The sequence below is a fragment of the Narcine bancroftii genome, chromosome 13 (assembly GCF_036971445.1).
Source record: "Narcine bancroftii isolate sNarBan1 chromosome 13, sNarBan1.hap1, whole genome shotgun sequence".
In the NCBI taxonomy this organism is placed as follows: Eukaryota; Metazoa; Chordata; class Chondrichthyes; order Torpediniformes; family Narcinidae; genus Narcine; species Narcine bancroftii.
The window spans coordinates 90389741-90403305 of record NC_091481.1 but is presented as its reverse complement, the minus strand read 5'-3'; positions in this window follow the sequence as shown (position 1 = coordinate 90403305).

The window sequence follows — 13565 nt, the reverse complement described above, 5'->3', positions numbered from 1 at the left end:
AGAGGCATGGAATCAGAGGCGGGTTATCAGAGGGGGCAAATGAGATGTGGGAAACTAGATGCAGAGAAAGAGGCACGGAAATAGAGGCAGGCAAAGAGAGGCAGGGAACCTGAGGCAGGGAATCTGAGGTGGGGAATCTGAGGCAGGGAATCTGAGGCGGGGAATCTGAGGCAGGGAATCTCAGGCAAGGAATCAGAGCCGGGGAATCTGACACGGGGACTCAGAGGCATGGAATCATAGGCAGGGAATCTGAGGCAGGGAATCTCAGGCAGGGAATCAGAGCCGGGGAATCTGAGGCGGGGAATCAGAGGCGGGGAATCAGAGGCGGGGAAACAGAGGCAGGGAATCAGAGGCAGGGAATCAGAGGTGGGGAATCAGAGGCGGGGAATAAGAGGCGGGGAATCAGGGCGGGGAATCAGATGCAGGGAATCTGAGGCAGGGAATCTGAGGCAGGGAATCTGAGGCAGGGAATCAGAGGCGGGGAATCAGAGGCGGGGAATCAGAGGCGGAGATTCAGAGGCGGGGAATCAGAGGCATGGAATCAGAGGCGGGTTATCAGAGGGGGCAAATGAGATGTGGGAAACTAGATGCAGAGAAAGAGGCACCGAAATAGAGGCAGGCAAAGAGAGGCAGGGTATCAGAGGCAGGGAATCAGAGGCGGGGAATCAGAGATACGGAAAGAGAGGCGTGGAATCAGAGGCGCAGAATCTGAGGCGGGGAATCTGAGGCGGGGAATCGGAGGCGGGGAATCTGAGGCGGGAAATCTGAGGCGGGGAATCTGAGGCGGGGAATCTGATGCGGGGAATCTGAGGCGGGGAATCTGATGCGGGGAATTTGAGGCGGGGAATCTGAGGCGGGGAATCTGAGGTGGGCAATCTCAGGCGGGGAATCTGATGCAGGGAATCTGAGGCGGGGAATCTGAGGCGGGGAATCAGAGGCGGGGAATCAGAGGCGGGGAAACAGAGGCAGGGAATCAGAGGCGGGGAATCAGAGGCTGGGAATCAGAGGCGGGGAATAAGAGGTGGGGAATCAAAGGCAGGGAATCAGAGGCAGAGAATCTAAGGCAGGGAATCTGAGGCAGGGAATCAGAGGCAGGGAATCTGAGGCGGGGAATCTGAGGCGGGGAATCTGAGGTGGGGAATCTGAGGCGGGGAATCTGAGGCGGGGAATCTGAGGCGGGGAATCTGAGGCGGGGAATCGGAGGCGGGGAATCTGAGGCGGGAAATCTGAGGCGGGGAATCTGAGGCGGGGAATCTGAGGCGGGGAATCTGAGGCGGGGAATCTGATGCGGGGAAGTTGAGGCGGGGAATCTGGGGCGGGGAATCTGAGGTGGGGAATCTCAGGCGGGGAATCTGATGCAGGGAATCTGAGGCGGGGAATCTGAGGCGGGGAATCAGAGGCGGGGAATCAGAGGCGGGGAAACAGAGGCAGGGAATCAGAGGCGGGGAATCAGAGGCTGGGATTCAGAGGCGGGGAATAAGAGGTGGGGAATCAAAGGCAGGGAATCAGAGGCAGAGAATCTGAGGCAGGGAATCTGAGGCAGGGAATCTGAGGCAGGAATCAGAGGCGGGGAATCAGAGGCGGGGAATCAGAGGCGGGGAATCAGAGGCATGGAATCAGAGGCAGGTTATCAGAGGGGGCAAATGACATGTGGGAAACTAGATGCAGAGAAAGAGGCACGGAAATAGAGGCAGGCAAATAGAGGCAGGGTATCAGAGGCAGGGAATTAGAGGCGGGGAATCAGAGATACGGAAAGAGAGGCGTGGAATCAGAGGCGCGGAATCAGAGGCAGGGAATCAGAGGCAGGGAATCAGAGGCAGGGAATCAGAGGCAGGGAATCAGAGGCAGGGAATCAGAGGCGGGGATTCAGAGGCGGGGAATCTGAGGCGGGGAATCTGAGGCGGGGAATCTGAGGCGGGGAATCTGAGGCGGGGAATAAGAGGCGGGGAATCAAAGGCAGTGAATCAGAGGCAGGGAATCTGAGGCAGGGAATCTGAGGCAGGGAATCTGAGGCAGGAATCAGAGGTGGGGAATCAGAGGCAGGGAATCAGAGGCGGGGAATCAGAGGCAGGGAATCTGAGGCAGGGAATCTAATGCAGGGAATCAGAGCCGGGGAATCTGAGGGAGGGAATCAGACGCGGGGAATCAGAGGCGGGGAATCAGAGACGGGGTATAAGAGGCGGGGAATTAGAGGCAGGGTATCTGAGGCAGGGAATCTGAGGCAGGGAATCTGAGGCAGGGAATCAGAGGCGGGGAATCAGAGGCAGCGAATCAGAGGCGGGGAATCAGAGGCGGGGAATCAGAGGCATGGAATCAGAGGCAGGTTATCAGAGGGGGCAAATGACATGTGGGAAACTAGATGCAGAGAAAGAGGCACGGAAATAGAGGCAGGCAAATAGAGGCAGGGTATCAGAGGCAGGGAATTAGAGGCGGGGAATCAGAGATACGGAAAGAGAGGCGTGGAATCAGAGGCGCGGAATCAGAGGCAGGGAATCAGAGGCAGGGAATCAGAGGCAGGGAATCAGAGGCAGGGAATCAGAGGCAGGGAATCAGAGGCGGGGAATCAGAGGCGGGGAATCTGAGGCGGGGAATCTGAGGCGGGGAATCTGAGGCGGGGAATCTGAGGCGGGGAATCTGAGGCGGGGAATCTGAGGCGGGGAATCTGAGGCGGGGAATCTGAGGCGGGGCATCTGAGGCGGGGAATCTGCGGCGGGGAATCTGAGGCGGGGAATCTGAGGCGGGAAATCTGAGGCGGGGAATCTGAGGCAAGGAATCTGAGGCGGGGTATCTGAGGCAGGGAATCTGAGGTAGGGAATCAGAGCCGGGGAATCTGAGGCGGGTAATCAGAGGCGGGGAATCAGAGGTGGGGAAACAGAGGCAAGGAATCTGAGGCGGGGAATCAGAGGCGGGGAATCAGAAGTGGGGAATAAGAGGCGGGGAATCAGAGTCGGGGAATCAGAGGCATCGAATCTGAGGCGGGGAATCTGAGGCAGGGAATCTGAGGCGGGGAATCTGAGGCAGGGAATCTGAGGCAGGGAATCAGAGCTGGGGAATCTGAGGCGGGGAATCAGAGGCGGGGAATCAGAGGCGGGGAAACAGAGGAAGGGAATCAAATGCAGGGAATCAGAGGCGTGGAATCAGAGGCGGGGAATAAGAGGCGGGGAATCAGAGGCAGGGAATCAGAGGCAGGGAATCTGAGGCAGGGAATCTGAGGCAGGGAATCTGAGGCAGGGAATCAGAGGCGGGGAATCAGAGGCGGGGTATCAGAGGCGGGGAATCAGCGGGAGGTAAAGAGATGTGGGGAAAGAGAGGCAGAGAAAGATGCACGGAAATAGAGGCAGGGAAAGAGAGGCGGGGAATGAAAGGTGGGGAATCAGAGGCGGGGAAACAGGCGGGTAAACAGTGGCAGGTAAACATAGGTGGATAAATAGAGGCGGGAAAGAGGCGGGAAAACATAGTGGTTGGAACTTGTGTGTTTAAAATGAGGTACACAAAACAGATCAAAAGGTGTTGTTGAAATTGAGGGAGGGAAAGACAGGCACTGAAAGAGTGGAGGGGAAAGAGTGGAGGCGAAAGAGAGGCGTAGAGACAGAGGTGGGGAATCAGAGGCGGGGAATCAGAGGCGGTGAAACAGGTGGGTAAACAGAGGCGGGTAAACATAGGCGGATAAATAGAGGCGGGGAAATAGATGGGTGAAACATAGTGGTTGGAACTTGTGTGTTGAAAATGAGGTACACAGAACAGATCAAACAGAGTTGTTGAAATTGAGGGAGGGAAAGAGAGGCGCGGAAAGAGTGGAGGGGAAAAAGCGGAGGCGAAAGAGAGGCATACAGACAGAGGTGGGGAATCAGAGGCGGGGAATCAGAGGCGGGGAATCAGAGGCGGGCAATCAGTGGCAGGCAATCAGAGGCGGGGAATCAGAGGTGGGGAATAAGAGGCCTGGAATCAGATGCGGGGAATCAGAGGCAGGGAATCTAAGGCAGGGAATCTGAGCCAGAGAATCAGAGCCAGGGAATCTGAGGCGGGGAATCAGAGGTGGGGAATCAGAGGCAGGGAATCAGAGACAGGGAATTGATGAAGGGCATCAGATGAAGGGAATCTGAGGCAGGGAATCTGAGGCAGGGAATCTGAGGCAGGGAATCTGAGGCAGGGAATCTGAGGCGGGGAATCTGAGGCGGTAAATCTGAGTCGGGGAATCTGATGCAGGGAATCTGAGGCAGTGAATCAGAGGCATGGAATCAGAGGCGGGTTATCAGAGGGGGCAAATGAGATGTGGGAAACTAGATGCAGTGAAAGAGGCACGGAAATAGAGGCAGGCAAAGAGAGGCAGGGTATCAGTGGCAGGGACTCAGAGGCGGGGAATCAGAGACAAGGAAAGAGAGGCGTGGAATCAGAGGCGCGGAATCAGAGGCAGGGAATCAGAGGCAGGGAATCAGAGGCAGGGAATCAGAGGCAGGGAATCAGAGGCAGGGAATCAGAGGCAGGGAAACAGAGGCAGGCAATCAGAGGAAGGGAATCTGAGGCAGGGAATCTGAGGCAGGGAATCTGAGGCAGGGAATCAGAGGCAGGGAATCTGAGGCAGGGAATCTGAGGCAGGCAATCAGAGGCAGGGAATCTGAGGCGGGGAATCTGAGGCGGGGAATCTGAGGCGGGGAATCTCAGGCGGGGAATCTCAGGCGGGGAATCTCAGGCGGGGAATCTGAGGCAGGGAATCTGAGGCGGGGAATCTGAGGCGGGGAATCAGAGCCGGGGAATCAGAGGCTGGGAATCAGAGGCGGGGAATCTGAGGCGGGGAATCTGAGGTGGGGAATCTGAGGCAGGGAATCTGAGGTGGGGATTCTGAGGCAGGGAATCTCAGGCAGGGAATCAGAGCCGGGGAATCAGAGGCTGGGAATCAGAGGCGGGGAATAAGAGGCGTGGAATCAAAGGCAGGGAATCAGAGGCAGGGAATCTGAGGCAGGGAATCTGAGGCAGGGAATCTGAGGCAGGAATCAGAGGCGGGGAATCAGAGGCAGGGAATCAGAGGCGGGGAATCAGAGGCTGGGAATCAGAGGCGGGGAATAAGAGTCGTGGAATCAAAGGCAGGGAATCAGAGGCAGGGAATCTGAGGCAGGGAATCTGAGGCAGGGAATCTGAGGCAGGAATCAGAGGCGGGGAATCAGAGGCAGGGAATCAGAGGCGGGGAATCAGAGGCAGGGAATCTGAGGCAGGGAATCTAATGCAGGGAATCAGACCCGGGGAATCTGAGGCAGGGAATCAGATGCGGGGAATCAGAGGCGGGGAATCAGAGGCGGGGAATAAGAGGCGGGGATTCAGAGGCGGGGAACCAGAGTCAGGGAATCTGAGGCAGGGAATCTGAGGCAGGGAATCTGAGGCAGGGAATCAGAGGCGGGGAATCAGAGGCAGGGAATCAGAGGCATGGAATCAGAGGCGGGTTATCAGAGGGGGAAAATGAGATGTGGGAAACTAGATGCAGACAAAGAGGCACCGAAATTGAGGAAGGCAAAGAGAGGCAGGGTATCAGAGGCAGGGAATTAGAGGTGGGGAATCAAAGATACGGAAAGAGAGGCGTGGAATCAGAGGCGCGGAATCAGAGGCAGGGAATCAGAGGCAGGGAATCAGAGGCAGGGAATCAGAGGCAGGGAATCAGAGGCAGGGAATCAGAGGCAGGGAATCAGAGGCGGGGAATCAGAGGCGGGGAATCTGAGGCGGGGAATCTGAGGCGGGGAATCTGAGGCGGGGAATCTGAGGCGGGGAATCTGAGGCGGGGAAACTGAGGCGGGGAATCTGAGGCAGGAAATCTGAGGTGGGGAATCTGAGGCGGGGAATCTGAGGCGGGGAATCTGAGGCGGGGAATCTGAGGCGGTGAATCTGAGGCAGGGAATCTGAGGCGGGGAATCAGAGCCGGGGATTCTGAGGCGGGGAATCAGAGGCGGGGAATCAGAGGTGGGGAAACAGAGGCAGGGAATCAGAGGCGGGGAATCAGAGGCGGGGAATCAGAGGCGGGGAATAAGAGGCGGGGAATCAGAGTCGGGGAATCAGAGGCAGGGAATCTGAGGCAGGGAATCTGAGGCAGGGAATCAGAGGCGGGGAATCAGAGGAAGGGAATCAGAGGCGGGGAATCAGAGGCGGGGAATCAGCGGGAGGAAAAGAGATGTGGGGAAAGAGAGGCAGAGAAAGAGGTGCGGAAATAAAGGCATGGAAAGAGAGGCGGGGAATGAAAGGTGGGCAATCAGAGGCGGGGAAACAGGCGGGAGGAAAAGAGATGTGGGAAACTAGATGCAGAGAAAGAGGCACGGAAATAGAGGCAGTCAAAGGGAGGCAGGGTATCTGAGGCAGGGAATATGAGGCGGGGAATCTGAGGCAGGGAATCTGAGGCGGGGAATCTGAGGCAGGGAATCTCAGGCAGGGAATCAGAGCCGGGGAATCTGACGCGGGGACTCAGAGGCAGGGAATCATAGGCAGGGAATCTGAGGCAGGGAATCTCAGGCAGGGAATCAGAGCCGGGGAATCTGAGGCGGGGAATCAGAGGAGGGGAATCAGAGGCGGGGAAGCAGAGGCAGGGAATCAGAGGCAGGGAATCAGAGGCGGGGAATCAGAGGCGGGGAATAAGAGGCGGGGAATCAGAGGCGGGGAATCAGATGCAGGGAATCTGAGGCAGGGAATCTGAGGCAGGGAATCTGAGGCAGGGAATCAGAGGCGGGGAATCAGAGGCGGGGAATCAGAGGCGGGGAATCAGAGGCGGGGAGTCAGAGGCATGGAATCAGAGGCGGGTTATCAGAGGGGGCAAATGAGATGTGGGAAACTAGATGCAGAGAAAGAGGCACCGAAATAGAGGCAGGCAAAGAGAGGCAGGGTATCAGAGGCAGGGAATCAGAGGCGGGGAATCAGAGATACGGAAAGAGAGGCGTGGAATCAGAGGCGCGGAATCAGAGGCAGGGAATCAGAGGCATGGAATCAGAGGCAGGGAATCAGAGGCAGGGAATCAGAGGCAGGGAATCAGAGGCAGGGAATCTGAGGCAGGGAATCTGAGGCAGGGAATCTGAGGCAGGAATCAGAGGCGGGAAATCAGAGGCAGGGAATCAGAGGCGGGGAATCAGAGGCAGGGAATCTGAGGCAGGGAATCTAATGCAGGGAATCAGGCCCGGGGAATCTGAGGCAGGGAATCAGATGCGGGGAATCAGAGGCGGGGAATCAGAGGCGGGGAATAAGAGGCGGGGATTCAGAGGCGGGGAATCAGAGGCGGAGAATCTGAGGCGGGGAATCTGAGGCGGGGAATCTGAGGCGGGGAATCTGAGGGGGGGAATCTGAGGCGGGGAATCTGAGGCGGGGAATCTGAGGCGGGGAATCTGAGGCGGGGAATCTGAGGCGGTGAAACAGGTGGGTAAACAGAGGCGGGTAAACATAGGCGGATAAATAGAGGCGTGGAAAGAGATGGGTGAAACATAGTGGTTGGAATTTGTGTGTTGAAAATGAGGTACACAGAACAGATCAAACAGAGTTGTTGAAATTGAGGGAGGGAAAGAGAGGCGCGGAAAGAGTGGAGGGGAAAAAGCGGAGGCGAAAGAGAGGCATACAGACAGAGGTGGGGAATCAGAGGCGGGGAATCAGAGGTGGGGAATCAGAGGTGGGCAATCAGTGGCAGGCAATCAGAGGCGGGGAATCAGAGGTGGGGAATAAGAGGCCTGGAATCAGATGCAGGGAATCAGAGGCAGGGAATCAGAGCCAGGGAATCTGAGCCAGAGAATCAGAGCCAGGGAATCTGAGGCGGGGAATCAGAGGTGGGGAATCAGAGGCAGGGAATCAGAGGCAGGGAATCAGATGAAGGGAATCAGATGAAGGGAATCTGAGGCAGGGAATCTGAGGCAGGGAAACTGAGGCAGGGAATCTGAGGCGGGGAATCTGAGGCGGGGAATCTGAGGCGGAGAATCTGAGGCGGGGAATCTGAGGCGGGGAATCTGAGGCGGGGAATCTGAGGCGGGGAATCTGAGGCGGGGAATCTGAGGCAGGGAATCTGAGGCGGGGAATCTGAGGCATGGAATCTCAGGCAGGGAATCAGAGCCGGTGAATCTGAGGCGGGGAATCAGACGTGGGGAATCAGAGGCGGGGAAACAGAGGCAGGGAATCTGAGGCAAGGAATCTGAGGCAGGGAATCTGAGGCAGGGAATCAGAGGCGGGGAATCAGAGGTGGGGAATCAGAGGCGGGGAATCAGAGGCATGGAATCAGAGGCGGGTTATCAGAGGGGGCAAATGAGATGTGGGAAACTAGATGCAGAGAAAGAGGCACGGAAATAGAGGCAGGCAAAGAGAGGCAGGGAACCTGAGGCAGGGAATCTGAGGTGGGGAATCTGAGGCAGGGAATCTGAGGCGGGGAATCTGAGGCAGGGAATCTCAGGCAAGGAATCAGAGCCGGGGAATCTGACACGGGGACTCAGAGGCATGGAATCATAGGCAGGGAATCTGAGGCAGGGAATCTCAGGCAGGGAATCAGAGCCGGGGAATCTGAGGCGGGGAATCAGAGGCGGGGAATCAGAGGCGGGGAAACAGAGGCAGGGAATCAGAGGCAGGGAATCAGAGGTGGGGAATCAGAGGCGGGGAATAAGAGGCGGGGAATCAGGGCGGGGAATCAGATGCAGGGAATCTGAGGCAGGGAATCTGAGGCAGGGAATCTGAGGCAGGGAATCAGAGGCGGGGAATCAGAGGCGGGGAATCAGAGGCGGAGATTCAGAGGCGGGGAATCAGAGGCATGGAATCAGAGGCGGGTTATCAGAGGGGGCAAATGAGATGTGGGAAACTAGATGCAGAGAAAGAGGCACCGAAATAGAGGCAGGCAAAGAGAGGCAGGGTATCAGAGGCAGGGAATCAGAGGCGGGGAATCAGAGATACGGAAAGAGAGGCGTGGAATCAGAGGCGCAGAATCTGAGGCGGGGAATCTGAGGCGGGGAATCGGAGGCGGGGAATCTGAGGCGGGAAATCTGAGGCGGGGAATCTGAGGCGGGGAATCTGATGCGGGGAATCTGAGGCGGGGAATCTGATGCGGGGAATTTGAGGCGGGGAATCTGAGGCGGGGAATCTGAGGTGGGCAATCTCAGGCGGGGAATCTGATGCAGGGAATCTGAGGCGGGGAATCTGAGGCGGGGAATCAGAGGCGGGGAATCAGAGGCGGGGAAACAGAGGCAGGGAATCAGAGGCGGGGAATCAGAGGCTGGGAATCAGAGGCGGGGAATAAGAGGTGGGGAATCAAAGGCAGGGAATCAGAGGCAGAGAATCTAAGGCAGGGAATCTGAGGCAGGGAATCAGAGGCAGGGAATCTGAGGCGGGGAATCTGAGGCGGGGAATCTGAGGTGGGGAATCTGAGGCGGGGAATCTGAGGCGGGGAATCTGAGGCGGGGAATCTGAGGCGGGGAATCGGAGGCGGGGAATCTGAGGCGGGAAATCTGAGGCGGGGAATCTGAGGCGGGGAATCTGAGGCGGGGAATCTGAGGCGGGGAATCTGATGCGGGGAAGTTGAGGCGGGGAATCTGGGGCGGGGAATCTGAGGTGGGGAATCTCAGGCGGGGAATCTGATGCAGGGAATCTGAGGCGGGGAATCTGAGGCGGGGAATCAGAGGCGGGGAATCAGAGGCGGGGAAACAGAGGCAGGGAATCAGAGGCGGGGAATCAGAGGCTGGGATTCAGAGGCGGGGAATAAGAGGTGGGGAATCAAAGGCAGGGAATCAGAGGCAGAGAATCTGAGGCAGGGAATCTGAGGCAGGGAATCTGAGGCAGGAATCAGAGGCGGGGAATCAGAGGCGGGGAATCAGAGGCGGGGAATCAGAGGCATGGAATCAGAGGCAGGTTATCAGAGGGGGCAAATGACATGTGGGAAACTAGATGCAGAGAAAGAGGCACGGAAATAGAGGCAGGCAAATAGAGGCAGGGTATCAGAGGCAGGGAATTAGAGGCGGGGAATCAGAGATACGGAAAGAGAGGCGTGGAATCAGAGGCGCGGAATCAGAGGCAGGGAATCAGAGGCAGGGAATCAGAGGCAGGGAATCAGAGGCAGGGAATCAGAGGCAGGGAATCAGAGGCGGGGAATCAGAGGCGGGGAATCTGAGGCGGGGAATCTGAGGCGGGGAATCTGAGGCGGGGAATCTGAGGCGGGGAATAAGAGGCGGGGAATCAAAGGCAGTGAATCAGAGGCAGGGAATCTGAGGCAGGGAATCTGAGGCAGGGAATCTGAGGCAGGAATCAGAGGTGGGGAATCAGAGGCAGGGAATCAGAGGCGGGGAATCAGAGGCAGGGAATCTGAGGCAGGGAATCTAATGCAGGGAATCAGAGCCGGGGAATCTGAGGGAGGGAATCAGACGCGGGGAATCAGAGGCGGGGAATCAGAGACGGGGAATAAGAGGCGGGGAATTAGAGGCAGGGTATCTGAGGCAGGGAATCTGAGGCAGGGAATCTGAGGCAGGGAATCAGAGGCGGGGAATCAGAGGCAGCGAATCAGAGGCGGGGAATCAGAGGCGGGGAATCAGAGGCATGGAATCAGAGGCAGGGAATCAGAGGCGGGGAATCTGAGGCAGGGAATCAGAGGCGGGGAATCTGAGGCGGGGAATCTGAGGCGGGGAATCTGAGGCGGGGCATCTGAGGCGGGGAATCTGCGGCGGGGAATCTGAGGCGGGGAATCTGAGGCGGGAAATCTGAGGCGGGGAATCTGAGGCAAGGAATCTGAGGCGGGGTATCTGAGGCAGGGAATCTGAGGTAGGGAATCAGAGCCGGGGAATCTGAGGCGGGTAATCAGAGGCGGGGAATCAGAGGTGGGGAAACAGAGGCAAGGAATCTGAGGCGGGGAATCAGAGGCGGGGAATCAGAAGTGGGGAATAAGAGGCGGGGAATCAGAGTCGGGGAATCAGAGGCATCGAATCTGAGGCGGGGAATCTGAGGCAGGGAATCTGAGGCGGGGAATCTGAGGCAGGGAATCTGAGGCAGGGAATCAGAGCTGGGGAATCTGAGGCGGGGAATCAGAGGCGGGGAATCAGAGGCGGGGAAACAGAGGAAGGGAATCAAATGCAGGGAATCAGAGGCGTGGAATCAGAGGCGGGGAATAAGAGGCGGGGAATCAGAGGCGGGGTATCAGAGGCGGGGAATCAGCGGGAGGTAAAGAGATGTGGGGAAAGAGAGGCAGAGAAAGATGCACGGAAATAGAGGCAGGGAAAGAGAGGCGGGGAATGAAAGGTGGGGAATCAGAGGCGGGGAAACAGGCGGGTAAACAGTGGCAGGTAAACATAGGTGGATAAATAGAGGCGGGGAAAGAGGCGGGCAAAACATAGTGGTTGGAACTTGTGTGTTTAAAATGAGGTACACAAAACAGATCAAAAGGTGTTGTTGAAATTGAGGGAGGGAAAGACAGGCACTGAAAGAGTGGAGGGGAAAGAGTGGAGGCGAAAGAGAGGCGTAGAGACAGAGGTGGGGAATCAGAGGCGGGGAATCAGAGGCGGTGAAACAGGTGGGTAAACAGAGGCGGGTAAACATAGGCGGATAAATAGAGGCGGGGAAATAGATGGGTGAAACATAGTGGTTGGAACTTGTGTGTTGAAAATGAGGTACACAGAACAGATCAAACAGAGTTGTTGAAATTGAGGGAGGGAAAGAGAGGCGCGGAAAGAGTGGAGGGGAAAAAGCGGAGGCGAAAGAGAGGCATACAGACAGAGGTGGGGAATCAGAGGCGGGGAATCAGAGGCGGGGAATCAGAGGCGGGCAATCAGTGGCAGGCAATCAGAGGCGGGGAATCAGAGGTGGGGAATAAGAGGCCTGGAATCAGATGCGGGGAATCAGAGGCAGGGAATCTAAGGCAGGGAATCTGAGCCAGAGAATCAGAGCCAGGGAATCTGAGGCGGGGAATCAGAGGTGGGGAATCAGAGGCAGGGAATCAGAGACAGGGAATTGATGAAGGGCATCAGATGAAGGGAATCTGAGGCAGGGAATCTGAGGCAGGGAATCTGAGGCAGGGAATCTGAGGCAGGGAATCTGAGGCGGGGAATCTGAGGCGGTAAATCTGAGTCGGGGAATCTGATGCAGGGAATCTGAGGCAGTGAATCAGAGGCATGGAATCAGAGGCGGGTTATCAGAGGGGGCAAATGAGATGTGGGAAACTAGATGCAGTGAAAGAGGCACGGAAATAGAGGCAGGCAAAGAGAGGCAGGGTATCAGTGGCAGGGACTCAGAGGCGGGGAATCAGAGACAAGGAAAGAGAGGCGTGGAATCAGAGGCGCGGAATCAGAGGCAGGGAATCAGAGGCAGGGAATCAGAGGCAGGGAATCAGAGGCAGGGAATCAGAGGCAGGGAATCAGAGGCAGGGAAACAGAGGCAGGCAATCAGAGGAAGGGAATCTGAGGCAGGGAATCTGAGGCAGGGAATCTGAGGCAGGGAATCAGAGGCAGGGAATCTGAGGCAGGGAATCTGAGGCAGGGAATCTGAGGCGGGGAATCAGAGGCGGGGAATCAGAGGCAGGGAATCAGAGGCAGGGAATCAGAGGCAGGCAATCAGAGGCAGGGAATCTGAGGCGGGGAATCTGAGGCGGGGAATCTGAGGCGGGGAATCTGAGGCGGGGAATCTCAGGCGGGGAATCTCAGGCGGGGAATCTGAGGCAGGGAATCTGAGGCGGGGAATCTGAGGCGGGGAATCAGAGGCGGGGAATCAGAGGCGGGGAAACAGAGGCAGGGAATCAGAGGCAGGCAATCAGAGGCAGGGAATCTGAGGCGGGGAATCTGAGGCGGGGAATCTGAGGCGGGGAATCTGAGGCGGGGAATCTGAGGCGGGGAATCTGAGGCGGGGAATCTGAGGCGGGGAATCGGAGGCGGGGAATCTGAGGCGGGAAATCTGAGGCGGGGAATCTGAGGCGGGGAATCTGATGCGGGGAATCTGAGGCGGGGAATCTGATGCGGGGAATTTGAGGCGGGGAATCTGTGGCGGGGAATCTGAGGTGGGGAATCTCAGGCGGGGAATCTGATGCAGGGAATCTGAGGCGGGGAATCTGAGGCGGGGAATCAGAGGCGGGGAATCAGAGGCGGGGAAACAGAGGCAGGGAATCAGAGGCGGGGATTCAGAGGCTGGGAATCAGAGGCGGGGAATAAGAGGTGGGGAATCAAAGGCAGGGAATCAGAGGCAGAGAATCTAAGGCAGGGAATCTGAGGCAGGGAATCTGAGGCAGGAATCAGAGGCGGGGAATCAGAGGCAGGGAATCAGAGGTGGGGAATCAGAGGCAGGGAATCTGAGGCAGGGAATCTAATGCAGGGAATCAGAGCCGGGGAATCTGAGGGAGGGAATCAGACGCGGGGAATCAGAGGCGGGGAATCAGAGGCGGGGAATCTTAGGCAGGGATTCTGAGGCAGGGAATCAGAGCCGGGGAATCTGAGGCGGGGAATCAGAGGCGGGGAATCAGAGGTGGGGAAACAGATGCAGGGAATCAGAGGCGGGGAATCAGAGGCGGGGAATCAGAGGTGGGGAATAAGAGGCGGGGAATCAGAGTCGGGGAATCAGAGGCAGGGAATCTGAGGCAGGGAATCTGAGGCAGGGAATCTGAGGCA